The sequence below is a fragment of the Cyanistes caeruleus genome, chromosome Z (assembly GCF_971803275.1).
Source record: "Cyanistes caeruleus chromosome Z, bCyaCae1.hap1.1, whole genome shotgun sequence".
NCBI lineage: Eukaryota > Metazoa > Chordata > Aves > Passeriformes > Paridae > Cyanistes > Cyanistes caeruleus.
Genome location: NC_141732.1, coordinates 10,724,853 through 10,752,227, shown reverse-complemented (window position 1 = coordinate 10,752,227; position 27,375 = coordinate 10,724,853). Strand labels below are relative to the sequence as shown.

General features: G+C 36.1%; 1 long non-coding RNA gene across 1 annotated transcript; it reads right to left on the bottom strand.

Annotated features, from left to right (window-relative positions):
* Nucleotides 1-8,669: 8,669 nt before the first annotated feature.
* On the bottom strand, nt 8,670-15,251 carry LOC111940725 (uncharacterized). The gene is made up of 3 exons (XR_002869641.2): nt 15,052-15,251; nt 14,538-14,679; nt 8,670-10,144 (listed from the first exon to the last, which is right to left on the bottom strand). It is a non-coding gene; the product is annotated as an uncharacterized LOC111940725 (long non-coding RNA).
* Between the last annotated feature and the right edge of the window lie 12,124 nt (nt 15,252-27,375).

The window sequence follows — 27,375 nt, the reverse complement described above, 5'->3', positions numbered from 1 at the left end:
TTGCTGCATCTCATTGCAGTGTTTACAGAAACTAATAAAAGGTAATAAGATGTAAAAGAGCATATGAGAAAATTTCAGATAATAATGAAGCCTTCTAAACTTTTTTAAAGGAATATTTGTTTTCCGCATGTAGAGAACTTCATGTTTCTAATCTTGAGATTCTTTTATCAAAATCCCAACCCTTTTCTTGATAGAATGTTTGTAAATAATTGAACTAATGTCTAAATTATGGTTTATTTCTGAATTCTGGTTGTGCCTATTTGTGACAGTAGAGGAAGCAGTTAAGTTTTCCCAGGCTGATAGCTGCTCAGTTCTTTCAAAGTAAGAAAACAAAAATGGAGTGCAAATGGCTCATTTGTAAGCATTCACTTTCTCTAGAGAGCTGCTGTCTACTGCTTGTGCAAGAATATGCAGTCCATCATCATTTCCTGGGAGTCCATATTTTATGAATTCCAATGAAAGACAGAAGACAAAAATAACAAGTTCTTGCAGTCTGGTATCTAAAACAAATGCCAGTTTAGGGGGAATTCTACTGCAAATGGTAGTTGAATTTGTAAGTTAGACTACTAATGTTTCATGACATACCGAGAAAGAAATTAAATTTAGTCTTCTCTTTATCTTGAAATCCAAGCTATGCAAGTTTCATCCAAAGAATCTTTCTGAAATGGGGAAAGGGATAGGGAAGGGAAAGGGGAAGGGAAAAGGGAAGGGGGAAGGGGAAAAGGAAGGAGAAGGAGAAGGAAAGCTAACTTGATGCTAACTTCCAATCTGTGGAGTTCTGCTTTGTTTTTCTGTGTTTGAAAGATTTCAGTCAAATATACCATGGTGTTATGAGACTACACCTGTAACTGTTCTGAACTTAAACTTGTATCAGCTACTCAGGACTCAGTGGTACTGCACAGTCTCTGTCTGGCAACTGCAACTCATTTGTTAGTTATTTAAGTCTCTGAATGCTTTCATCCAGCCACTACTACTGTTATTGCTATTCAGTAATATGTCAGTAATGATATATCTATTGTATAGTAGTCATTGTGCTGAAGCTGATTATTTCACTTTATCATATATCTCAAACAAACAAGCACCATGGAATTTTCAGATGTTTCTGTGATGTGCTTTCAGAGATTATAAATCTCTGAAATTTATAATTCTGCTTTTATATCAAAAGGAATTGTTACTTGAAGAGAAACAAGGTCAAAAAGTTAAATAGGGTGACAGAGAAGAAAACAGCTGAATTGCTATAGACACCTGAATGAAGTCTTTTAGAACCTGAGGACTGTAAGAGAAAAGTGAAGCAGAGTAAGTTAGATAATGTAAAAAAAAAGACAAAGGCGTGCATTGAGCTGCAGTCATCCTGCACTGGGCTGATGATTTATGTCTATTCCCATTGTCTGAGATGCAGTCTCATAAACTGATAAACTGTAACACAAACAGGAAAGGTCCAGAACCTGAATATGTTCCATTCATAAGAATATGGCCATCAAGTATATATGTAATGACTTTTATTAGTCCTTACTTAACCCCCTCTCTCATTAGGGGGTTGTAGGTAAGGAATGGAAAGCTAAGCATTCAGGAGGAACAAACAGGACAGTTCTAAGTCCAAACTGCCATAGACAATAAGAATTAATAGTCTCCATGTGTTGATACAAGCAAAGAACAATATTTTAGAATGTCTTCTTCAGACCACCAAATGAGGAAATATTAATCATTTTAAAATCAGAAGCCTGATAACTATGAAAAAGATCAAAATTATAGCAAGTGTTTTAATATCAAAAACTTATTTATATATTTGTTGGGAAACACAGATGTGAATAGGCCAGCAGCATTTTTGTATGTATTCTCTAGAGTAAAAGAAAAATGGAGAAAAAGATTGAGGGAAGACTTAATCCAAGTGTGGTGTTTCCTAGCAGTTATTAAGTTAAAAGCAAGAAATGAGTCTAGACTGACTAATTAAAATTAGACCTTAAAACAGGAGAACCTCTATGAAGGATCTCAAGAGACATGAATCTAACGGGGGAAGGGAAAAAAAGGAAGAAGACAGTCATTGCTTAAAAGAGGTTGGCAGGTGTTTAAAAAGCTTTATATTCAGTATTAAATGTAAATTTTCCTAAGGCAAAAGAAGATAGAAAGTGCATCAAATTTCCCCAGTAAAAAACTCTTCAGTGTCCTCACACTCAAGTAGGAAGCACCAAGAGAGTAGCAAAAACGGTAAATATTTAAGGACAGGCAGAAAAAACCCCAGTAGAACATAGGCCCAAAATTAGAAAGGTCAGGCCTCAAAATGAGATACAACTAGCAGGGAACGTAAAGGGCAAGAACAAGCCATATTACAATTAGATTAGGAAGAAACCCAAGCAAAGAATCAGTCCATGCCATACAGACACTGGAGGCTAATGACAAACAATGTCGAGAAGTCTGACATGTTTAATGCCCTCTTTTGTTTCAGTTTTCACTGGAAAGGTTAACTTTAATCAGACAATTAATTATCAATGACAGAAGGCAGTAAGAAGGAAAACAGAACTAGAAAGATTTTCACTGTTCTCCACCTACTTGTGTCTAATGAAATTCTCCTAAAATTGCCTGTGGCATTATTACCTTTGAGGCTGGCTAGGAACCTGGAAGCTGGGAAAAGGCAATGAAGTAAAATAAAATGAAGGAAAATAAGGGAGAAAAAAAAATGTTCACTCATAAATTAAATTGTTACCTAACTCAAATGGTCCAAGGTTTCTGCCTGATATAATATCCCTCTCCACTGATAAGGCAAGGAAGGTAGTTCTGCCCAAACATACCTAATTTATAGCATAGAGTAAATCAATAGTGCATATCTTATGAAAAATACTAAAGGGAATTATTAATTATAGATTACTAACCTTAATTTTTTATGATCTCACATGATTTTCTGTAAGATGAGAAATAATATTCCAGAGCAGAGTACAAAACTCTAGGACTACAGTTGTCTATGTAACTGAAATTACAATTTCTATATAAACAAAGAGGGGCTAAGAAAGTTACTTGAGCCATCAATGCAAAGTCTAGCATTGTTTAAAGGTTTCATTAGTAACTGAAAAAATGATGAGAAAGTATTAACTACAGTGTAAGGTAAGTGAAGAACTAGATCAAAAAAATCTATAGTGTTTAGGTTTTTGGGGTTTTTTTAAAGTACAAGGCTAAACAGAGTAAGGATTCACTTGGGATAGGTTCTCAATCCAGGCCTATCTTAATTTTTCTATAACAAAACGGGTGATAAAATATGGTATTCCCATACTATATTTGCAGGCATACTGTGCTGGATATAATTACTTAGGGAACAAACTAATTTTATAATCACCTTGAAAAATTTAAAAAATAGTCTGAAATAACTACAGTTATGCAGTTTCATGAGCACTGATGAAATCAGTTGAACAGCAACCAGTTAGCAGACTTTGACTCAGTTCTACAAAAGCTAACCTGGAAATTAGAGGGCATCACAGCCTGAGCATGAACAACAGCTGTGCTATTGTTTAATGAAGAAAAAACCCAAAACTAATTTATTATATAATTTTCATATGAAAGCTGCAAAAACATGCATGAAACATGTGAAATACTATTTGGGCTCTATGGCAGTTGAGTGTAGTTAGGGTTCATTTGGTATGCACATTTCAATTTTGGCATTACACTTCAGGATGAGTATAAACCAGTCACAAGGAGACGAGTAAGAACTAGAAACACAAACACAACCACAAATTTGCATATTCTATAGAAAGTAATTTGAGAGGAGGAAGGCTAGGACATCCTAGGAAGTAGTAAAGAAAGTGAAGACTGCAAGATGACTTGGCAATGAATCACAGCAGTTCAGTCAGCTTCAATTTGGTTCCTGGTCTAAACACATGAAGGAGTCCTGAAGAAGAGTACTTAAAACTTTTGCAATAACTGGAAAACATGTCACTGAAGAAGTTTGCTGCAATAGTTAAAAGATTTTCCTGTTTCCAAAAGGAAAAAATAGGATTCTGTGATATCTCTCCCAAAATCATAAGTTGGGGCAAGAATGTCTTTTTCCTTGGATAAAAGGGAGTCATCCCATCACTAATTTTATTGCCAGGTAGAATTTTCTACCTTATATATTATACATAACATGGCAAGAGTTTATGCTAATTACAGCACAGTAAGAGCAAAATGGCAAAAATATGTACTGAATAGTACAATAGTGTTTGTGTTTATTTCTTAGTTTGACACTTGAAATACTTTGGGTTATTAGAGCATAGAAGCAGAAAATTCTGGACAGTAAATTCCTTGAGAATTTTTTTTTTTTTTTTATTGTATATAATGTGCTTCCATGGGCAATTTCCTGACTTCCACAGAAAATACAAAGTTTATGAGCAGATGACATAGGAGGGAAGGATGTCAACTAGAGAGCATCTGGATAGTCTTGAGAGGGGGATGTGAACCTCATAAAGTTCAGCAAGGCTGAGTGGAAGATCCTGCAGTTGCATCATGACCATCCCAGAAATGAGCACAGAATGGGAGAAAACATTTAAAACAGCCCTGCAGAGAAGGTCTTAAGGTTTCTTGTGGATGAAAACCTGGACATGAGCTAGCCATAGGCACTCCCAGCCCCACCAAGTGTGTCCTGGGCTACATCCAAAGCACCATGGGCAGCAGCTGAGGGAAAAGATTCTGCCCCTCTGCTCAGCCCTCATGACATTCCTCCTGGAGTGTTGTGTTCAGCTCTGTTTTTTCCAGCATAAGAAAAATATGAACCTGCTAGAGCGGGTCAAGTGGAGGGCCATGAATTTGGTGAGAGTGATGGAACACATCTATAATGAGAGGCTGAGAGAGCTGGGGCTGTTCAGCCTGGCAAGAGAAAGTTTTGGGGACATCCCATTCTAGCCTTCAGGCAGGACTATAAAAGAGAGGGAAAACAGCTTTTTAAATGGGCAGATAGTGACAGGACAAAGAGAAATGGTTGTAAACTGGAAGATGAGGTATTTAGATTAGATATTAAAATGAAATTCTTCAGAGTGAGGATGGTGAGGAATGTAATATGTTGCCCAGAGAGGCTGAGTCCCAAGTTTCCAAGGCCAGGTCAGATGGGGCATTGCACAACCTAGTCTAGTGGAAATCTCCTGTCCATGGAAGGTGGGGTAGGACCTAGATGATCTTTGATGTCCATGTCAATACAAGCCTTTCAATAACTCTGTGATTTTACAAACCACAGTAAGTGAGACGTGTAATGCAAGGCAACCTGAAAGTGAAAGAGGAGCCAAATTTTTCACATATATTTAAAAAAAAAAAACAGTTTTAAATTATTTAGAAATAGTTAAATCAACACCAGAATATCTGAACACAGTAATTTCATTAATTTGTGCAGAGAATGAATACTTCATTATAAAATATATTTTGCCCTCAAAGTAAGAAAATCATTACCTTTAAGTTGCTACAACTTAATTACATCATGCAGAATTAGAATTGCTTTTTGAAAGATTTGAAAGATTTTGAAAGATTCCTTTTTTCTGAAAACACTAGATATATATTCCCTGACCTTTTGGGTAATATATCATAGCCCAAAATTAAATATAACAAAAGAAGCAGTATCTTGGGTTTGTCCTATTACATGAGTCATTTCACATTTAGTTTTTCTTTTTTTTGACTGTTGTTTACAGGAGAATTGTACAGAGTATGCCTCTGCACATGGTCCAAAATCAGTCTATGAGAAGTCTGTGACATAATCTGTTTTGGATTTTTGCTGTTTGGAAGTTCCTCTGCTGAAGTGAACAAACTCTCTCAAATGGAGACTTGATGCATGTTCTTCTTCTAAAAGTGTGAGTAGCTGAGCTTTCAATATAAATTTTGTGCATCTCCATCTGTGATATCATGTCTTCTATGGCACCAGGAAATGTATCATGTCAATATAATTGAAAGACAAAAATGCGCTAACTGATTTTCCATATGGTGTCTCCTTCATTAGAATTAACATGAATAATATACAAGATATATACATATACACATAACCTACAGAAATCCATTTGCTTGTAATATATGAAAGAGAAAATTAAATCTATGAAAGAGAGAATTAAAAAAGTAAACAGGGAAACCTCTTTGCCTTGATGTCTATTTGCCCATATTTCACTCAGAATGCTTTGTTAACATAAAACAAACTTCCATGTTTGCAAATATTTTCCTTTCCAGGCTTCTGCAGTCAAATGATATCAAATCATTAGTGAACTCAAAGACTGTGTTTCAAAGCTCTGTAAGAATGTTGGCCACTAAAGAACTTAATGTCTGGCAGATGCTCAAGACTAATGATATGCTCCCCACTACAATTAAATTCTAACATCCCCACAACTTAAAATGGGCACAAAATTATATTCTAATGGTGCCAGCTACAGAAATAGCTCAAACAACAGATGCAAAGCATTTTGTATGTTTTAGCTTTTGATTTTAAAACATCTAGTAAATAATTTGATACCAGACTGCAACTTATATTTCTTGATTCGGGAACATGTAGGTACTAATGACTTCGTCCAATCAGAATGGTATTCCTACAACTCTATGAACTTCTCCTTGTGCAGCTCTTCAAAAGTGAGGTGAAGAAAATGGGAACAAAATATTCCAAAGAAAACACAACACAAGATCAAAAAGTTTTCCAGTATAAAAAAGCAGAAGGAAGAACTTCTACTAAAACTCTTTAACTGAATTCTGTCATGAAATCTTATCTACAGCCACAACCCAGGGAATACAAGTACATCATCTAGCATTTCATCCTGGAAAATGCCCACTGCTGCCAAGAAGCATTGGGATTAAGTCAAAGGCAGTAAAGAAAGATGACAGAAGATTGCACAGAACAGATACAGAAGTAATTTTGTTGTGCATTTTCCATATATTAGTCACCTAACATAGCAAACAAATAGAAAATAATGAAAATTTACACAATCCATTTAGACCCAGGTCTACTCTAATAGTATTCCTCAGCTACAGCTGCTTGACACACAAATCCAGTCTCATTTATGCTTATCCCCAGTGAAAAAACCTTCATTTTTTAACAAATATGCCAGGTTTTCTGCATCTTTCACAGTCACAGCAAAGTGACTGAGATAAGTTTGACAACAATTAGAATTGTTGATACTGCGTTCATTCTGGGTGCATTTTCCATGCACCAGTGAAAATGCAGACCTAGCTTTTCTATGCCCATTTTAGCCTAACACATTTTAGATCTGACCTGTGGTCTCAGCCAGATACAAACTTGTAATAAATTACTGGACTTGAAAGCTGAGTCATACTTCATTTGAAAAAGGAACGATTTCAGACTATGCAATTTTGAATCAACCTATAACCTTCATGTCACTGTAATTTCCCAATGTAAATGTATGACTGGGCTGTTTTCAACTACACTTGGGACATTAATTGCTAGAACACCTTAAAAAACCTGCAGCAATGGATGTCAAATTTTTTGTATGTATTTTTGAGATTTACTTGGCAATATACTGCATATAGAAACTTAATTTAATACCAAAATTATCTTCCTGTATCTGATTCATAATTAAAAATTATACAAATTTTGTCTGACTTAACATTTCTCTCATATATATAGAAAATGCTTATACAGTAAACCACTTTAGGTATGTGAAGTTGTTTTTTATAGAGAAAGAAATAAATATTGAAACCTATTTTTAGGTTTTTCCTCAACTGTTTTTACACTAAAAATAGGGCAGGATGCAATTTATTTTCTTACTAGAATACTATAATACCTATAATAGTAATTTACTGACAAAGTTATGCATGTTGATACCAGAATAACAGGTATACTTCAGAAGAAAATGCATGCAGCAATCAAGTACTTGAAGACAAGTATCTCCTTCCATCCAAAGAAAATTATTTAATAAAAGGATATATATAAAATGCAAGGTGAATTGCTTTGATACTTATTCCTACCACACATAAAGAGAGCAAAGCTTGTAGTTTGATGTGTCTTGTGTGTCTGCAGTAGCAGATTCATGGTGAATGAATCTCATTGTGAGAGATGTAAAATGATCCCTATTCATTAGTATACTCTCTCTATTCACCTGTAAACTACACTAGTAAACTGGGAAAAGTTTTGGTTTTTTTTTTTTTTTGCTTTGCTTCTACTCTGGAGAGATTGTAAGGGCAGTGGAGTAACAAAGAAAAACAAAACTAACAAAGGTAAAAAGCCCAACATAGCATATCCATTATCCCTTCTCCTCATTCTCACACCAAAATACCCAAGAACAAAGCTGTGCAATCCCTTTAAAAACATCTGTTTTGAGCAGACCTAGGAGACACTGCACAACTTGCATGAAAACCTTTTTCTGGTAGTCCAATGAGCAGAATGACAATGCAACTTTTATTCCAGATTGCATAAAGTCTAAGACCACAGCATGTACCATATAGAATCTGAGCATCCCACACCAACTAAACAACATATTGTGAGGGTTTGTAATATTTTCTGAGTAAAAACAATGAAAAAAATGTTGATAAATAATAAGATTATGCAAGTATTACAGATCATTTGATAAAGCATGCCTAAAGAAATAAATGAATGTTTGGAGGAAGAGTTAATGGATGCATGTTTTAAATAGTGATAAATAAAGCAGAATATTGTTAGAAATTTGAATTAGTCAGCTTACTTGAATCACAGCATTGACAGTATTAAATTATTAAAGAAATCAAATACAGTATACTGAAAGTCATATTTTATTAATATGCATTATTGGGAGAAATATTTCCACACTGTCATTCAGAGAAAATCTTGATCTCTTGAAACATAAGTACCCTTGGTTAAGACAACAATAATATAAAGTGAAACTATTTAAAATATATTAAAGTATTCAGTTATTTACAATATCTAGGTCAAGTAAGTTGAGAACATACGGTAATAAGGTTGGTTTTGTGATTAAACAGTTCCACAAGGATTTGAAGAGAGATTGCCTACACAGCCTGTAAGGACAGAACCTTTGTTAAAATATACATGCTCACAGACTCATATCACCTTTTGCTTCAAGCATGCATAAATTATTTTTCTCTCCAGTGAAACACTTTCTCCCTCCCACTTGTTGAGATTTTATATTGATGCCATCATATAATCTCATTCTCACTTTCACCCTCTTTATTTGAAAAAAAGTTCACAAGTGTGGAGACAATTGTTGGTCTTCAGCCTGTGGCCATGGCAAGATTCACTTCAGGCAATGTAAAACTTGAAAATAAAGTTTGCAGTTTACAGATCTAATTTTGAATGGAATCCAGAGATCTAACCTACACTGATTAGATTTTCTACCTAAATGACAAAAAGTGAGAAGCTGACACTAGAGTTAAAGACTTAACCTCCAAAACAATATCAAAATTTATTATGATGCCTAAATTTTACCAAATTTTTATATTAAATACAGCAGTGGATTAAGTCCAGATGGTAGCCAATCCTTCCTTTCACTCAAGTCCCCTTCCACCAGGGGATGGGGGGAAAATAGAAACCAAACAAAAAAAAAATAAGTGAAAATAATGACAGTTTGATAAGGAGGAAAAAAAAAACATGCATGCAAGTAGAGCCAAATAAAGAGAAATTAATTAATTACTTTCCATTGACAGGCAGATGTTCGCCCAATTCCAGGAGACCAGCACCTCAGCACACAAAATAGGAAGAGAAACACCACAACCAATACCCCACTTTCTTCACCTTTATAGTTGGGCATGATGCAAAATGGTATAGAATGCCCCTTTGGTCAGCTTGTGTCAGCTGTTCTGACTGTGGCCTGTCTCAGCCATTTCTCACATCCAGCCTGTTCCTGTCTGGGCTGAACAGAGAATGGAAAGCCTGGACATTAAGCTCTCCACCAGTAGCCAAATACTGGTGTATTATCAACACTGCTTCAGCCACAAATGCAAAGCACAGCACCACACAAGCTACCATGAGGAAAGTTAATTTTGCATCTTCATTCCAGACAGACATTGAAGGCAAAAAACATTACAAACATTACATTACAAACATTAAAGGCAAAAAATTGAGAAGAAAAATCTTCTACTGATAAAAATTGCTTTGCATTGGAAGCCCCTACATACCATATCCTGATCAATTCAACCCTTCTTTGTGTTTCAGTATTCATCGGTTCAGGTCCTAAAAAGAAGATGCTGTCAGAACCTCTTCTTTGAAGTCCTTCCTCTAGGAAATATTTACAAAGCATTCTGGTTAGAAGAGCATAGATTGGCACAGAATTTGCAGCCACTGAATTAAATCTCCTCCTATCACAGGCATGCACTAGTCTCTATCACAAAGCATCAATATCATGTCACATTACTCCTCTTGGAAATCTATTCCAAAAGATCTGCTTTACTGTGACAAAACTGAAAAATATGTCTGTTATACCTGTAGGACAGTACATAGGCCAGTGTATACACTGTTCTTAACAGTACATGAAAACTTCACACAAATTTGAGCAAAGGATCAGCAAATTGTTTTAAAGGAGGAAAAAAAGATGGTAATATTTCTGCCCCAGGAAGGCTCTAATAGTACACGATTATGTCACCTGGGGGAAATACATCCTACAACTTCATGTCCTAGTCTTTTTCTCACCCAGTGAAATTTGTATTCCTTTCTTTAGACAAGTGCATTTTCATGAGGCTGAAATTAGGAACTTGAGAGGGATTTTAAGTGTCCCTTTGTAATCAGCAATGTTTATTTGTGAGCTGTGGGAGGGATTAAGTACCTGCTAAGGTACTGCTAAGGTGGGTCCAATTTTACTCCTGTATGTATCCCTGTGCCCAAGGGCTGATTGTCTTTTTATGCATTTAAACCGACAGGCAAAGCCTGAAAAAAGCAGGAACAGAAGAAAACTTTTTGTGGAATAGGACTTAGGTAGTGCCAACAACAATAACAATAGTCACAAACATTAAGTTAAAGTCAAGTGCTGAAGGCCAAATGTTTGAGATGTAGTTTTGTACTTGAGACAACCATCTTACCTACTGTTTAGAAAACAGATATTTATTGTATTGATTCAGATAGAAGTTGCTGTAGAACACACGAGGTACGTGAACAAAAAGTGGGACACTAGAAGCCACACTTAACTGGATGAAAAAAGAATTTAGAGAAGAACTAAAAATGTCCTAAAGAGCAAACTTAGATCCACTAATCAGCTTTTGAAATAGTTCAGGAAGGAAACAGGATAAAATTGGAGAAAGTTCTTTAAACACCGAGATGTAGAGAAAAACAAAAATAGGGGAATAAAAAGTAGTCCAGGAAACACATGTGTACCCTTCTTCTGTGATTACTTGAGCGCCTTCCTCTGGAATCCAGAACAAGTACACAAATCACAATGCCATTCCTCAGAAATTTTCAGAGCTGCAAATGAAGTCACTGGGAACTATGTGTTAAATAGAGCTGGGTGGTACTGAAGATGACAATACTAAGGGTAGGAAAAACAAACGAACCAACAAACCAACAAACTCCTTTCAAACACTCCTTTCGAATGCTCTAAAATGAGAAGATAACATTTTTCTTAGTGTGTCTGTGTCTCTGCTTCTCATTCATAAATGGAAAAATCTTTCAGAGGAAATATAAGCCAAAGTGCACAAACATACTTCTGAAGTCTTCTGTTAATTTAATAATTAGCACAATAGAAAAAAGCGAGGTAAAAACTGTGTCTACAAAGCAGGATTGGAGAACACATGGTTTTGCATCACACTTGTGGATAAAAAGTTTAATAGCTGACCATTGAGTGACATCACACACAATTTGCACAGAAGAAGTCATATTTAAGATAACAAGGAAATGCTCCACTGTATAAATTTATTAGTGCAATATTATTTTCATGCTTTTCCTAGTTTTTCAGCATTTGACTTTGAAACTTCAACAATCTTCTTTTAATATGATTTTTTTTAATGGAGAAATATTTCTGTCGGGTCATTTTATAAAAGTAATAACCAAAGAAATACATCTCAGCCTCCCTATATACTTTATCTACATAGACTGTCCTTAATCTCCATGAGAGCTCAGTTTCAAATATGTATTACAAACCTGCTTTCATGAATGGATGTGTTAATAATAATACAGCCATTTATTCAAACTCCAGCTATCTCACCTTTGGGGACCCTTTGTCTCAGAGACTTGATTCATTATTAGTATAGCTAACAAGGTTCCAGTTTCTCAATATCAGTCTCCTATTTAGTTCTAATTTGTAATATCACAATCTTTGCTTAACCTCAGCTGCAGAGAATTCCTGGTTCTATTCTAGACAGCAAAGTTGCATTAATTCCTCAATGAAGATTTAGATCAATGAAAATATGATGTTAAAATCTTTTTCATGCAAAGAGTTTTATATGTTATTAGTACCAGCACTTCAGTACGTCTCCAGAATTAAAAAAAAAAATAAAAAAAATCCCAGTCCTTCATCTCTTTGATGCACATAAAACAATGCTTATATTCGAAAGATTTCGTAAGCATAACTGCATCATGAACATTTCCATCTTATTCCTTCAGCAAATGTAGTGTTGATATCTGAGAAATGAAAGATAATATCTCCTGCTCAGGATGTACCCTATATCTGCAATAAAATAAAATGCTGTTTTCCCAATCACATTTATCTTATTTTACCATTAAAGAATATTGGTTTATTTTGCTAGAACAATTTATGGTGGCATGAAAGACTTTGAAAACAACCTATCATTTCTAAGAATAATTCAGGTGGTAATTCTGATACTGAATTATTTACAGGACCAAGCAGTCATAAATTTTCAACTTAAGGAAGGAAAAAAAAAGTCTAGATGTAATTGAAGAATTTTTTATTTTTTTTTTCATTGGACAATAGAAAAAATGAGAAATGTTTAGATTACACGCATTGATCACCACCACTGCTCAGTATTGGAGTTACTTAAATTTGTGAGCCAATTATCATTGAATTCCTTGTCTTGCTATTAATAAATATTTCACCAGACCACAGACCCATATTAGCTGGCAGAAACATAAAAAAATCCTTGGTCCACATATTGAAGTTGAGTACTTAATGGATCATGCCATGTGAAAATAAGTCTATTAATGGAATACTGTACAGCACTTCTTTGTTGTTCTAATGTTTCAGAAGAAATTACAGAGTAACTTCTTCCTTTCTTACATTTGGCCTAGTTGCTTTCAAACATACTTTCTTAGAGCTAAAGTGAAAAATTTTTGTGCATTTAGTTGACATATAAATGGTAAGCATAAAAAAATCAGTCTAGTTCCATCTCCTCTCTTACAAAAGAATCTCAGAAGAAAAGGGAGATTTTGCTCTTTGGTGCTGAAACTGCATGTTCATAGGCTGAACTGACATGTGAGACAGCTCTTCTGTACAAAGATGAACACTGACCAGCTTTAGGGTTCATAGCAGATCATTCAGAGAAAATGCCAGAGAGAATCCTCCAGTTAGAGAACAAATTCATTATCACAAGATGGAGTTATTAAACACATCTTCCCATTTCTTTATGTGGTACTAAATGTCCTGTATTAGGAAGAAATGCATCTTTAATAGTACAGGGGTCTAGATTGAAGTCAATGCCTTCAACAGAACGAGAGCTTAGAGGCAAGAATTAACATTGAGCTGTAAGATATTTAAGAAGTATTAGCTTCATTTCAGGGCTGACACATTCAAAAGCAATGGAGTTTTTCAGACATATTTATACAAATACACTGCTGAATTTTTTCACAGTTATCTTGATCAAGGATACTCTTAGAAAGTTTCATTTCTTACTTTCCATGTTACATTAAAAAATCCATGAGAGCCATTTTAAATGCTTAAAGAATGCATCAGTTCTATTCCAGTTGTTCTCATTATGTGACAAAATAATCTAAATATGAAAAGGAATTTTTTAGACTATCACTGAACCCTCAACACATTTTTCCTTAAATATACTGTTACAATTGTTAGAAAAATCTATAGAAAAAGACACATCTAATTTCTTCACATAATAATTAATCACATATTAATTTATCCTATAAAATCCACCTTAAGTGAAATTAAAAAAACATGACTACACTCTAAGAAATTTTACTTAAATATGTGATTTTCCTTCTCCAGCAATTCCTGTCTTTTTTCCAGGTTTTCAACTTATTTTCATATGGGTACTTTCATATTATTTGTGTTGCCCACCATCGAAGATTGTCTATCACCAACATTACAGTCATCAATAGATACTAATTGTTTCTATTTTCCTGCCTGCAAGCCCTTACCTATCTAACTGGACTGCCCAGTGCTAGAAGGAGATAAGAAGCTGAAAATTAAATACCATACATAACAGCCTATTATACAATCCATTCTTATTTGAATAGTAAATATAATCCATACTGCGCTGAATAATCAATCACCAGCTTATGGATCAATAAATTACTAATACTATCTTAATACTGTTAAGTTTACAGAGTATCTCCATGTTTTTCTCCCAATAATAAAGGGCGGAAAAGCAATGCTTTGGAAGAAAAATCAAAGTGACTGGATTTTTTCCTGTGCTTTGAAGCAGATTGAGGTAGGTTGACATATAAACTGGAAGGTTTCTATCAATTCTTGGAGGTTTCACTTCACCTTTCTTACCTCCAGCCACAAAATTCTTCGTTTGACTGCTTTTTTTCCAAAAGATGCAGAAAAATATTTTTCAAGTGTCTTGCCAGCAGATGTAAGAATTCGCATCATTATTTTCTGCGAAATATTACTAGTTTTATACAGTCTTCAATGTCTATGGGAGACATAGTGAAAGTCACAATTAAAGTCATTTCATTAAACATCTCCAACCCATTAAGTTGCTCAGTTTTGCATTAAAATCATTAGTGCCTGAAATGTAGCAAAAAAGATTGTGACAGCTGTAAACATAAAATAGACATATAGGGTTTTTTACCAAAAATAAATATCCACAGGTACATACTTTACATGCAAATTTGTATATCTAAAGCTACTCCTTTTACCTTCTATATTTTCCTCTTATTATATATTCACCCAAGTTTCCAACTTTCTTTATGGAAAATTATTGCAGGAGGTTATGTTTAGTAGCTGCATCTTTTCACTGTAATGCTACCACAGTTTGAGGTTTGGCCTAGGTCTAGTAACTTACCTTCCAAAATTACTCAAAATTAATCATGCTAGATCAGCTAAGGGCTGTTTTGACTCCAGTTTGAATCTGCTTACACCTCAGAACTGTGACTTGTGACAGTAGCTAAACATAGAAATACAAAATTATAGAATGGCCTGAGTTGGAAGGGACCTTAAAGATCACCCAGTTCCAGTCCCCCTGGGTGGAAACACCACTCACAGACCAGGCAGCTCAAAACTGCATCCAGACTTGCCTTGCACATTTCCAGGGAAGGGGCATCCACAGTTTCTCTGGCCCACCCTCCCAGCAAAGAACTTCTTCCTAATATCTGATCTGAACCTACTCTCAGTTCTAAGCCTTTCTCCCTTGTCCTGTCTCTGCATGCCCCTATAAACAGTCTCTCTTCATCTTTCTTGTGCTTTCCAAACTGGTGTCTTGGTTTGAAAGACAGGTGTCTGCTAGGGAATGTAGGCCCTTGTCTTGGAATGGAAAACATAAACCTCTCTTCTCTGAATTATTATAATTATAAAATTAAGGGGCTTTTAGGCGAAGATGTGGGAATAGGAATAAAAGTTTTTTACTAGTATGTGTAAGAAAGCAGATCAACAACAACCACCCCGGTATTAACAAGAAGCAGGACCCAGTGATGGCCTGCTAGGCCGCAGGCGCTCTCCCCTCAGTACAGTTCGGGGCACAGCTGGCAGCTGCTGCTCCTGGTGGGCTGGGCGGTGGCAGGGATTCTGCCATGGTTGCACAGGGCGCTGTGGCACGGAGAGCTCGCGGTAATGCTGGCTGTGCCAGGCGGGAAGGGATGCGAGAGATGCTTTGCTGCACAAATCCTGGGGCAGCCGGTCCTGGTGCCCAGCAGGACTTACAGAAACAGCAAGCTGGGCCAGCAGGAATGAGCAAAACTCCCCGGGGGTGGTGGATGAGATGTATCAGAAGCTCCGGAGCTGTGGCTGGAGCCGCAAGACAGGTCCCTTCCAACTCAGGCCATTCTATAATTTTATATTTCAGGCAGGGGATGCGGAGCTACAGTGCAGCGAAAGCTCAGAGCAGAGCTGAAGAAGCAGTGAGGACAGGACAGCAGCGGCCTGGCTCCCAGCAGGGCAGAGAGGGGCGAGCCCAAGATCCCCGGCACACGAGCAGATGGGGATGGGTCCCTCTTTCAGTGAGGAAGGTGTTAATAATGTCCCAGTCACACGGCTGCTCTTATGAGCAAAGGCTCACCCACAGAAAGGACGAGGCAATACAAGACTGGGCTCCAGTAGTGACAGTGAATTCTCTTCCCAGTAAACAACAGCTTGACCACCCTTCTCTGAAACCCAGAGAGAGAGCCCTAGCAGCTCCTCAGCCCTGTCTTTTGCCTGCTGAAATCGCCAGGTATCTTCTCTCTCCTGAGTTTTGGCTACATCTACTCATACATAAGTACCTAATAGTTAGTTTCCTAGCAATTTATGGAAAAAATTCCATAAGTACGAAAGAAAGAAACCCAACCACGAACAGCTGGGAGTGCCCATGGCTGGCTCATGTCCAGCTCTCACCCCCAGCCTCACCCCAAGTCCTTCTGGGCAGGGCTGCTCTGGATCTGTTCATGCCCAGCCTGGGCTGGCACCAGGAATTGTCCCGACCCAGGTACAGCACCAAGACTTGATCTTTTTAAGAGAGGTCTTGGCCTTCACAATACTACTGCTGTTAGTAGCCAAACAGCTTCCACTGTAAATTCAAAATCTGATTGTTTTGTGTGTTTTGCAAGCACATTACAAAAACTGGCCTCAAACCTACTAAAATTATCAATTGAAATACATTATTTGTCTGCTAAAATGAATATGTGATCTGTAAAAAATGCCTTTCTACCATGAAAAATTATAGCAATTGTACAAAGAATGAACTGTCTATAAAGAAGACTGGAAATATAAATTGTTCTCCCATGAGCTCTCTAAATTCCCTGACCAATCACACACTGCAGAATTAAATTGCAAACAATTTATTTTTATATTAATGTAGTCAATCAAGTCCTGTAGAGAATTAGAAAGAAAAATCTATAGGTCAAATTCTCTATGTTTTCATTGAGCAAGAGTCCAACATTACTCCATTAGTTTTGGTGAAACAACACCACACAAAGTCTGGCCTCAACATGATGCCCAGAACTTTTGAAAACTAATAGAAATTGTACTAAGAAACCTTGAATTTATATTATAAACACTTTGGAAATCATACAGTGCTTGTTTCCTCAAGTAATTATTTCAGAATTATTTCAGATAGGTACTGTGGTCCTTTTCTACCTCCAGAAACAAATTCACAACTTTGGCATTGGAATCTACTTCACACCTTGGTCCAGTAAAGTGTCAGAGGAATTCTTCACAGCAAGTGATGCTGGTTTGTTTACAGGAACAGAAAGAAGACAAATCTTGTTTTTGTTTGTTTATTGCTTATTACAAAAATGTAAAAATATACAGTAGTATATTTCTATATAGAAATATTCTAGTAACTTTGTAATTAAAAGGTTGAACTTTCTTCTTTTCTCAAAAGAAAAATGCCATTAAGGAGACTGCTTAAAGAGGTATAAAAGCAGGATCTGTATAAATACTTTTAAAAGAGAATGAATACTAGCTGGACTGCCTACATAGTCAGGAAAGTTCGTGTGCATATGGTCCAACTAGGAAATCAGGGCCAAACCCTGGACCTAGGGGTGAAATTGCTATATTTAAAAAAGGTGAGCATATCATAGAATTTTAAGAGATCACTTTTTCCCCCTCTTTGCTCTCAGGCATTATACCTAGATGATCCTGACAGACTCTCATCTATCATACCATCCTATATTTCCTTGAACAAAGAGGAATATGCATTATTTATTACACAGTAATATAAGAAGGTCCCATACTCCAGCCAGTGGATTCTCACCAAACTGTTTCTCTATATTCAGCACTTCAAGGCAACCCATTAGCTGTCTGCCTGTTTTGAAACACTGATTTTTGTGTTGATAGACTACTCTCATGATCTAATTTTTAATTCAGAAGATCACTTTCTCCATCACTTTATGCATGTTAAATACAAGTAACAAAATTTGGTTTTAATGGAACTCACTGTTAGTGAACCTGAAACAACGTGTAGTATGTATGTCAGTGGGACTTTGCTTCAGTCCTTGCCTCAGTAGTCTTCCTTCTCTGACAAGTTACCGTGTAACTGCAAGCTCCTTCTCAGCACACCAGTGACTTTTTCTTCTAAACATGAACATGGATAGAGTTTGTCAAAAATTTTCAGCAAACCATGAAAACTATCTGAAAAACAAGCACACACTAAAACCTCATGAAAAAAACAGTAACATATTCTGAGAGGGGGATAGTTCTGACAATAAAATGAATATATCAGAGCTAGATCCATACAGAATAAACTGAGAATTCTATATTTCTTTTCTTGGAGTATGGATGATCATTTTAGTTTAGTCATCTCTAAGGGATTATTCAACCACAGGAGAAGAGGACACTCAGATAAGATAGGCTTTCATTTGTGGGGGTGTTTTTGCTAAAACAGTTTTATTGTTCATAAAAGGCAAAGGTAAGGAAAGATTGATTAGTAGTCTGGTCTAGGACTGTTTGTTCTACAAAATGGAGTGCTCAAGAGTTAGTTGCTCTGCAAACTGTTGACATGTTTATACAAAGTAGATCAATGTCTGAATGGTATTTCCTGTCCTCCAAGAGTCTGTTGGTTAAGGTAATGTTGCTGAGGTGAAAATGTAAGTTGAAAAATCCAGCAAACAAGGAAAGCAATCAAGTACACATTTCTGTTTGGGGCTGAGTGCTGAATTAATTCCTATAGGGCCACACCACCCCTTATTTTGCCTACCTTAGACTAAAATTTTATGAATTAATAATCAGACTAAATAGGATTTGTTGTGTTGGATGAAAAGTGCTTGTAAATTACAAAAAGTTGAGGAAAAGGAAGGAAAGGAAGAAAGAGAAAGAAGGAGAGAAAGATTAGTTTTTTTACGTATTCCCAGAAAAAAACAGAAACTAAAGTATTGGACATCATTCAACTGGGAAAAAGCAGCAGGGGAAACCTCCAACAAACAGAATTTGTGAGAATCGTATATTGATGCTGCACTGCACCGGAGCTCTGGCTAGCTCTACAGTGTGACTTCTCTCCCTCTGGCACAGCTGGGCGTCAAGAGTGGGAAATCACTGGGGAATTTGCTTTTCCCTCAGTGAAACCTCCAGAGACTTGGGCCACCCCAAGCTCTGTGGTGCACGGTGTCAGGGACAGAGGTACTAAAGCAGAGGAGTCTCTCCAGAGTAGAGTTCCCAGCAACAGTTTATTAGGATGGGGAAACGTGGGATCTACACTGGAAGGAGTCAGGTCCGCAAGAACCCGAAGCCCTCCTGTGCAGGGGGTTAAGTACAGCCTGATCTCCAGGGGAGGGTACAAAGAGTGGACCAATAGGGAATCCTGAGGGGAGGAGTAAGGGGAGGGGATCACAAATTCAGGGATACACAGAGGGAGGAAGCAAGATACACTAGCCAGTGGGGCCAGGAGGGACAAATGATTGACAGGGAAGTATCTGGAAGACAGGGTGGGGTTTACAATGATGGACAAGGGAGCAGGGGCAGGGCTGGGGTGACAGACAAGGAACTTTCTAGAAGGAAGGTAGGGGTTTGCTTTGACAGATAGGATGTAGGAAGGATAACAAGGAGATACCAATACATTTAACCGGGTAAAAAAGAACATACCAACAAAACATTATTAAATAAAATACACTATAACAGTATATAGAAACTTCTTTTATTTTTAGACAAACAACAAAGACATATAATATGAAAATACAAACTGGGAATAGCATCAGTGGCAGGATAACAAGAGAAAAACAACATGCACTTAAGAACTAGATTGGGAAATTGACAACTGGCTAAACTGCCCATGGGAATCTCAGTTTCATCACCTCAATATAAATATTTTTCTAAAGACGCTGCTGCAAAGTTACCAAATAAAACAGTTCTGCAGAAAGTAATGTGAGAGTATGTCACTAAGGGTTCCTGTATGCTTTTCAGTATTACAATTGCTCTTGCTGGGAATACCTAGCCTTCCTGCATTTCATGCCACTAATCAAACAATTGTACTCCTCATTTCTCATTGACAGAAAAATCCGTTTGCAGAAAATTAAAAAGAAAACAAAACAAAACAAAAATCGCACATAGATCTCTGGTGTAAAAGCATCTATGAGATGAGCAACATTACAAGCTGGAGAGATTTGGTAACAAAATGTCACCAGACAAATCAGCAATAGGTGAGATTGTTTTCCTAATTTGAATCTGTCTGATGCCAGTTTATAGAATAGATACACAGAGGGTGATGGGGATAGGATATTCTGAATATTTTAGAAAACTGTTAACCAACTTTGTGAAAACTGGTGCTTCATAAGCTTTAAAATGAGGGATTGAACATAGATAATATAGGTGTTTCTTATGTGAAATGGTTTTATATTATTTTGCCGTAAATAGTTTTCAACATCTAAAGAACATATAAAGTCTTATGATTAAAATATTTAACACTTTCGTGAATCCAATGATACTACCTGTTACTGCACTTTACAGGTCCTAAATGCATTATCTAGTTCCATCGTTCTGAAGTGAAAATAATTATGATGAGAATACCACATACCTCCTCCAGTTAGGAAGTTTAACAAGAATTGATATGGCTTATACAGCATGAGGTGTGAGTGGAAACAACAGACAGAAAATTGACTACCTGATAAGAAACATATTTTTCACATGCCTTCAGAGCCCTACTTTTCTCATGTTATTGAATGAAAAACAATCCCAAAGCAACATTTTCTACTGTTTACTTGTCTATCCCCAAGAAACAGATGAATTCTGGTTATTCTGACCCTCCTCTGCCCACAGCCCATCTGAGGGCATGGCCTCCCCTCAATGACTTTATACAAAGCAAGAAAAGGTGATCAATGCCTTTCAGCCTGTGGGTCTGCTGCAAGGCTGAAAATTCATAATGCCATTGCTGCTCTTCACATCTCAGCCAAGGTTTCCCGTAGAGATTAATGCCTCATAAGGGGATTTGAAACATACCACTGAAACACAGACCTGATGTTGCAATGTTTACTTTATATAGGCCTCAATAAAGTCAAAAGCCAGTTTACATCTGCTGAGTCTGACTTCAATATAATTAACATTATGTGTAACAATTTTTTTATGAAATATAGAAGCAGACGTCTTTGCATGACCCCCAGTGTTTCTTCAGTGTTCTTCCCTCATAGTTTGCTACCACTTTTTGTGTTAATCAATTTAAAGTTTCATCACATAGGGCTGTTCTATATTGAAGGGTGGTACTAAGTTATTTATTTGTATTCAGGAAGCATTTCTTCCTGCAATTTTCCCTTTCTGAAAAGAAAAATGAAAAGGGCAGCAAAACAAAGTGATTAAATCTTTTTTACGATCCATATCTGGGCATAGAGTGTTTTGGAACACAGTCACGTTTTGTTATTGTTTCCATCATGGAAAACCTTTCTATCATTTCCCACAATCAACGACGATGCTTTAATCACATATGATCCCAATCATGTTGCTCTTCCAATCCTCTTTATCTTGCTATGTCATTCTGATGTCTCCCTTTTCCTGGGGGTATGAAATGTGTGCTATTATTAGCTCATTAGGTCTTCTAGCCTCTGGCTCGGTAAAGAATGATTCACTATATTTCTTAGCCATTGACAGTTTCAATTCCTTAACCTCTAAATTTCCCTTGATATATGTGTTGCCCCATCTTATTTTAGTCTTCCAGAATATCCCTTGGCACTGCATTCTGAAGTCAGACCTATCATCCAGTACATAGCAAAACTAACAAAGGATATTTTTCCTCTGCCAGTCAAGCTTTTAATTCCACCAATTTGTTCTTTGTTCATTATAAATTCAACTAACTGACTGAACTGTTTAATATTTCCTCATACAACGAATATGATCTTTTCCTATGGTTCTGCTTCTATTTTTCAGTTTGGATTTTTGCATTTAGAGACAGCACTCCTTTTTGAGAGCTCATTAACAGTTTTAAAAAGGCACCTAGGAAAATATTGACTTCGCTACCTAGGTAAATGTCTTCTAATTTGCTGCTAACTGCTTAAGAACTCAAATGTTAAAACTTCCATATGAATTTAAAACATTTTTTCAGATTATGCCTAAAATTTATGCACTAGAAAATGAAAAGCCTGATCTAATTTCCCCTAATTCAATTGGAAAACTATATTTAACTCTAGTGTTATGAAGCCCAAGATTGTTTGCTATCTTTTTCTTTAGACACTTGATAATATTGTTCACACAATACCTCTCTAGTTGCCATAGAAATGGGCCCTTATATGAAAGATCTTTAGGTTAATTTTGGCTCAAATAACTGAACTGCTAAAGCATATTCTAGCTCAGCCAGATGGATTCAGAAAAGTCTGCTTTCTCATTCTCTAAGTTATGTGCAAAAAAATTTGATATTTTTATTAAAAAATTTAAAAATTTTAAAAATTAAAAATTAAATATTTAAAAATTATGTTTTCAGAAGTAGACCTATTTTTGTTAATAGAGCTGTAGGAACCTGTATGTGAAATGTTGGTTACTGGGTTCAAGCTGGCCATTTGGCCTCTCTGTATAAAGCATAAACACTTGGCAAATACCCTACAGCGTAAGGGCAACTTTTGACCACTGTATTCTGAAAACTGGTTTCCCAAGGCCTCACATCTGCCAGCTTCCAAATGAAACTGGTAAGATTCTAGGCAATCTGTAGTTAGTAGCAGCATAGATTTTCAACATAAATTCATTTCAAGGCAGAACCTAGCATTTAAGTTTTTCTGCTCAGAAGTTAAAAATGTCAGCCTACTTATCTGTTTCTGTGTAGACACGTGTACCATAATACTCCTTAGAGCCAACATTTCTATTACATTCATCCTATTTTAGATAGAACCACTGCAATCACACATGTGCTTTTCTCCCTCTTTCCCAAACCCTGTTTGTAGCACTGTCTCTATAAATACACTGGAGATCTTTTACAAAAGCAGTGTGCCAGTTTCTCTAAACAGCATTGAAGGCAAGCTAGCAGGAGGGAATTTTTTAAGTACACCTTTAAGGAGATTTTACCTAGAAAAAGACTAAGTTAAATCTAGGTTGTTAATAATTATGGCAATTAAAGTAGCACTAAAGTTGTTATGTATCTCAACAATGGATTTTTACAGAGGGAATGAAAAGGTTTTTATACCAGTTAAGAGGGATTTTTTTTTAATCCTTCTTTTGGTTCTGAACAGAAAGTGTTTTATTCTGTGGAAAAAGGGCAAAATGAGCTTTTCCTGTGGAGAATTGTTAATGCTTCCCAAGACTTCCAGAAACTTTAATTGAAAAAGTAAATGGGAGAACGTGTTGTTACATTAAAAAGTTTGGTTTATGAGTGGAAATTTCTTGTCCCTATTTAGGTCCATACATTTTTCAAGCTACAAGAAAATCAAACTACCTGATGTCCTTCCAAACAAAAGATCCAAAAACATATGTGGTAATTTTTACCATCAAATCTTAACTTCCTGTTATGTTTGAGCATATTTTCATTAACTGGGGACCACTATATTTTCAGCTAAGTCATTCAACTTGTTGAATGTCCCTGCTGCTTTTTTTTGGCAAGGTGAAATAGTTTTCCATTATCAGATATGTATTCTCTAGTTTCTTGTAGGTTATTAATTTCTCAATTAAGCCAAATAGATTGATCTTCCATAGCTCATGACTGACACTTCTTCTGAAATCTGGCATCAAGAATGGACAAGGAGTTTTATTCATATTTTTTGAAGTGTCATATTCAGATGTACTACTCTTTCTTACTAAATACTATATTTTTACATTTTCACTTTTTTGAACCTTATATTAGGACTTCAGTAGCTCAGCCTGTCTTTAATTCTACCTCTGCTTCATGGACAGCAGTCCAGGTCTCACACTCTGCAACACAACCCAAATCTTTTTTTGAAAGCGCATTTATCTTTTGGGCAGTGATTTCTCTATAAGAAAACTTGTTTTGCCATGCAACCCTATCCTTGTTTATTTTTTGGAATATTAATATTTTTATGCAGTTCCCTAGAACTTTCTCAGTGTTGCCTATAAGGGTTGGCAAATCCATTGCCACAATTGAAAATGTCACAATCTGAATTTTAATGTTCCTCCTCTGAATCTTTTATCAATTTTCTGTTCAAATTGCATGCATTTTGCTATTTCAGAGTGTTCAATAAGTCCTTATAATGTTTAAATTTGGGAAAAGTCCTTTTCACAGAGAAATTATGTAGAAACATGATACTCTGCAAACTCAAAGCAGTAACTTCAAGATGACTCTACATCCAGACAAACAATTTTATATAGTTTCTGGTCCAGTGCTGGTAAGAGGATGAGAGAGGCAGAGAGGAAAGAAGGAGTGTATAACTTCAGTGGAGCTTGGTATCATTAGATGGCCCAGAGGACTTTCCCACCACTAAGTATGCTATTCCCAGGCAAAATTCCAACAATCTGTTCCTTTCTATCATCTTTGGATCCATTCAACCACTTCCCTAGAATTTCCATATTAGCCATTAAACGGGTCAGTGAACAAATCAAACTAGGGAAAACAAAATGTCTAGATTCACCAATGCCTAAAAAGTGGCACTGAGAAGCATAAAAATATATACAACTTTTTTCTTTTTTTTTCTTCTTGATCCTCCAAAATCGATAAACTACCTTGGACTAGCAGTCCAAAAGTTGATTGATCTCCTATGACTTACTGCTTAAGGCATAATAGTACATTTTTTAAGTGTTCATTTGAAAAAGAGACCTAGAAAGTGCTAAATAAGATAAGGTTCCTTTAAGTATATACAGGAAGCAAGGAAAAGGATTTTTTTTCTGTTATTCATAATATCTGATTTATTTTACAGTTCAACATAACCTAGCACCCTGCAGTTTATCTTACCTCTATAAATCCTACAATTCATTACAAAGCTTTCATAAAAGCTACTTTCCCTCAAAACCTTTGCCAATTTACCCAGTGTCTTAAGAAATAGAAAAATTACATTTGCTGCAATATTTTACTGGTATCAGTTTACCCGTAGCCTTTGAAGAGAGCCACTAGGTGACTTATATACGTTAATTTTAATCTCACAGATTGCCTCACTTCATAGATCTCCTCAAATCTTCCAATAGAAAAAATCATTATTAAGTTTATCTTGCAACTTCCTTACAGACAACTGTCTTTCGCTTTTTAGCTTGCATATTACTGTATCCCCTTTCTACTAGTAGTTTGTGAGAATAGTCACAAAAGATAATCACAAGCTGTTTTGTCAGATTTCTATTATTCCCTTCATTAAAGGAATCCCAATGTATTAAATTGTATTTTTTCCTAAGACATCAAGTTGCTGGTCGCAACAGATGAAGTAGCATGAATGACTATGTGGAGTTGTGGTTATTAACAGTGTATGATAAATAGGTAACTATGTGGTTACCTATCTATCATACACTGTCAGTTTGTTACTAATTTTAACAAAATGATGAAAATGCAAAGGGCCTGGAAGTTATCATTTGTATCTCCTTAATAATAAATTAAAATTCCACTGGAAAATATTCTTAAAACAGAAGAATCAGGTGTTTCTTAAATCAGATACACCTGCAGGGTTGATGCAGTCATCATAATGCATGATTATTGCAGAAATATCAGGGATGGTACCATCAACAACTATTTCAGAGAGAGAGTTAATTCCAAAGGCAGAATAACTTTGCTTTTAGCATGAATGCATTTAAGTTGCAACAGAGAATGAGACATATATTGTGGACCTGATTTTTCTGAGTCTGAGAGAGTTCCAGCCTGTCAGTGGCTGATCTGTTCCCAAGGGAAAATCTCTTGAGAGCAGATCAGCCACTGACAGGCTGGAACTCTCTCAGACTGAGAAAAATCAGGTCCACAATGTATCCCAGTTGAGCAGGCTCATGCACAGCGAAGCTGAGTAGGTATCAGACAACAGTTAACCTACATTTACATTTTGAAATCAGTCTTTGCTCATTGCATCCATCAGAAATTTTTAAACTTAGAAACTCCTTTTTTTCCAGGGAAGAAAGACTATGGCCAAAAAAAGAAAAAAAAATCCCTGGAGCTGTCAAGTGAATGCTTCTGCTAAATTCAAATTTATATCTCTGTGGTGAAAGTCTCTTTTATGACTCAGACTTGCTCTCTTGTTACACCTTGTTACATCAATATTGAATGGATTTTATACGTGCAAAAATAGATGGCCTCCCTCTGAGGTATTTGCCAATGCAGTGTCACTGCATTGTGTGCTATATTAGTGATTAGCTTGTTAGGGAGAGAGGGAAAGCAAAACTGAGAAGAGCACAATTAGTACAAGGTTCTCTGGTTTTGCTGTTTCATAGCAAGGCAAGGAGATTTTACTTTCTCATTTCTGAGTTTGCAATGTGAAATGTGTACATTATATACACAGAGTCTTTATGGTCTACTAAGACTGCAGTAGAGCATTTTCCAATAGTTAAAATTTTAAAATCTTTGCAGTGAAAACTTGTTAAGGAAGAACTAGTAAGTAAAATTATTGTACAAAAAAATAAATACAAATAAATCCATACAGATCTGTGAAACCACAAAGTAGCATAATATGCATTTCAGCAAATGCTCATCGAAAGTGAATATTTTCTATGTGTTTTATACCCTCGAGCTTTCAGTATTTTATTTTAAATAAAAGTAAGCTCTCTCAAACACTAATATTCATTACTGTGGTAGCTTAGTCAGAACATATCACAAATGGCTTGTTATCTAAAGAATAATCTAGGATTGAAGATGGCTTCAAAGAGAGTTCTGGGGAGGAAGCTCTTCTGGACCCACAGAAATCATTAGGGTATGGCTTTGGATTTACTGCTCACATTATTAAAATGCGACAGGCTATTAATATCACAGAACAAATTTTGTGAACACAGGTGAATCAAAGAACCTTTTAGTCCATTTCCTGAGTTGTAAATAAGGACCTCCATATACAGCTTCAGAAGAAAATGTAAAGTGCACTGTATATATAACCTCAATTAGGTCACTTGGAACCTGTAACAGCTGCAATCAGAGGCTGTATAAATCAAAAATAACAACTTTCATAGGAAAGTGTTCAACATCTAAAGAGAATGACTTTGTTCCCTAAGGTGATAAAATTAGATATTTTCTGGTAGATCTTTGTAGCATACACTGATAAAAAATTTAAATCTCACCTGGAATACTTTCTGGAAAAAAAAATTCTAACCAATTAACTGTATCCTTTTCTTTTAGTGCATTAGACCAGTCAGTATTATTCCTCATTTTCACTCTGCCTGCATCCTG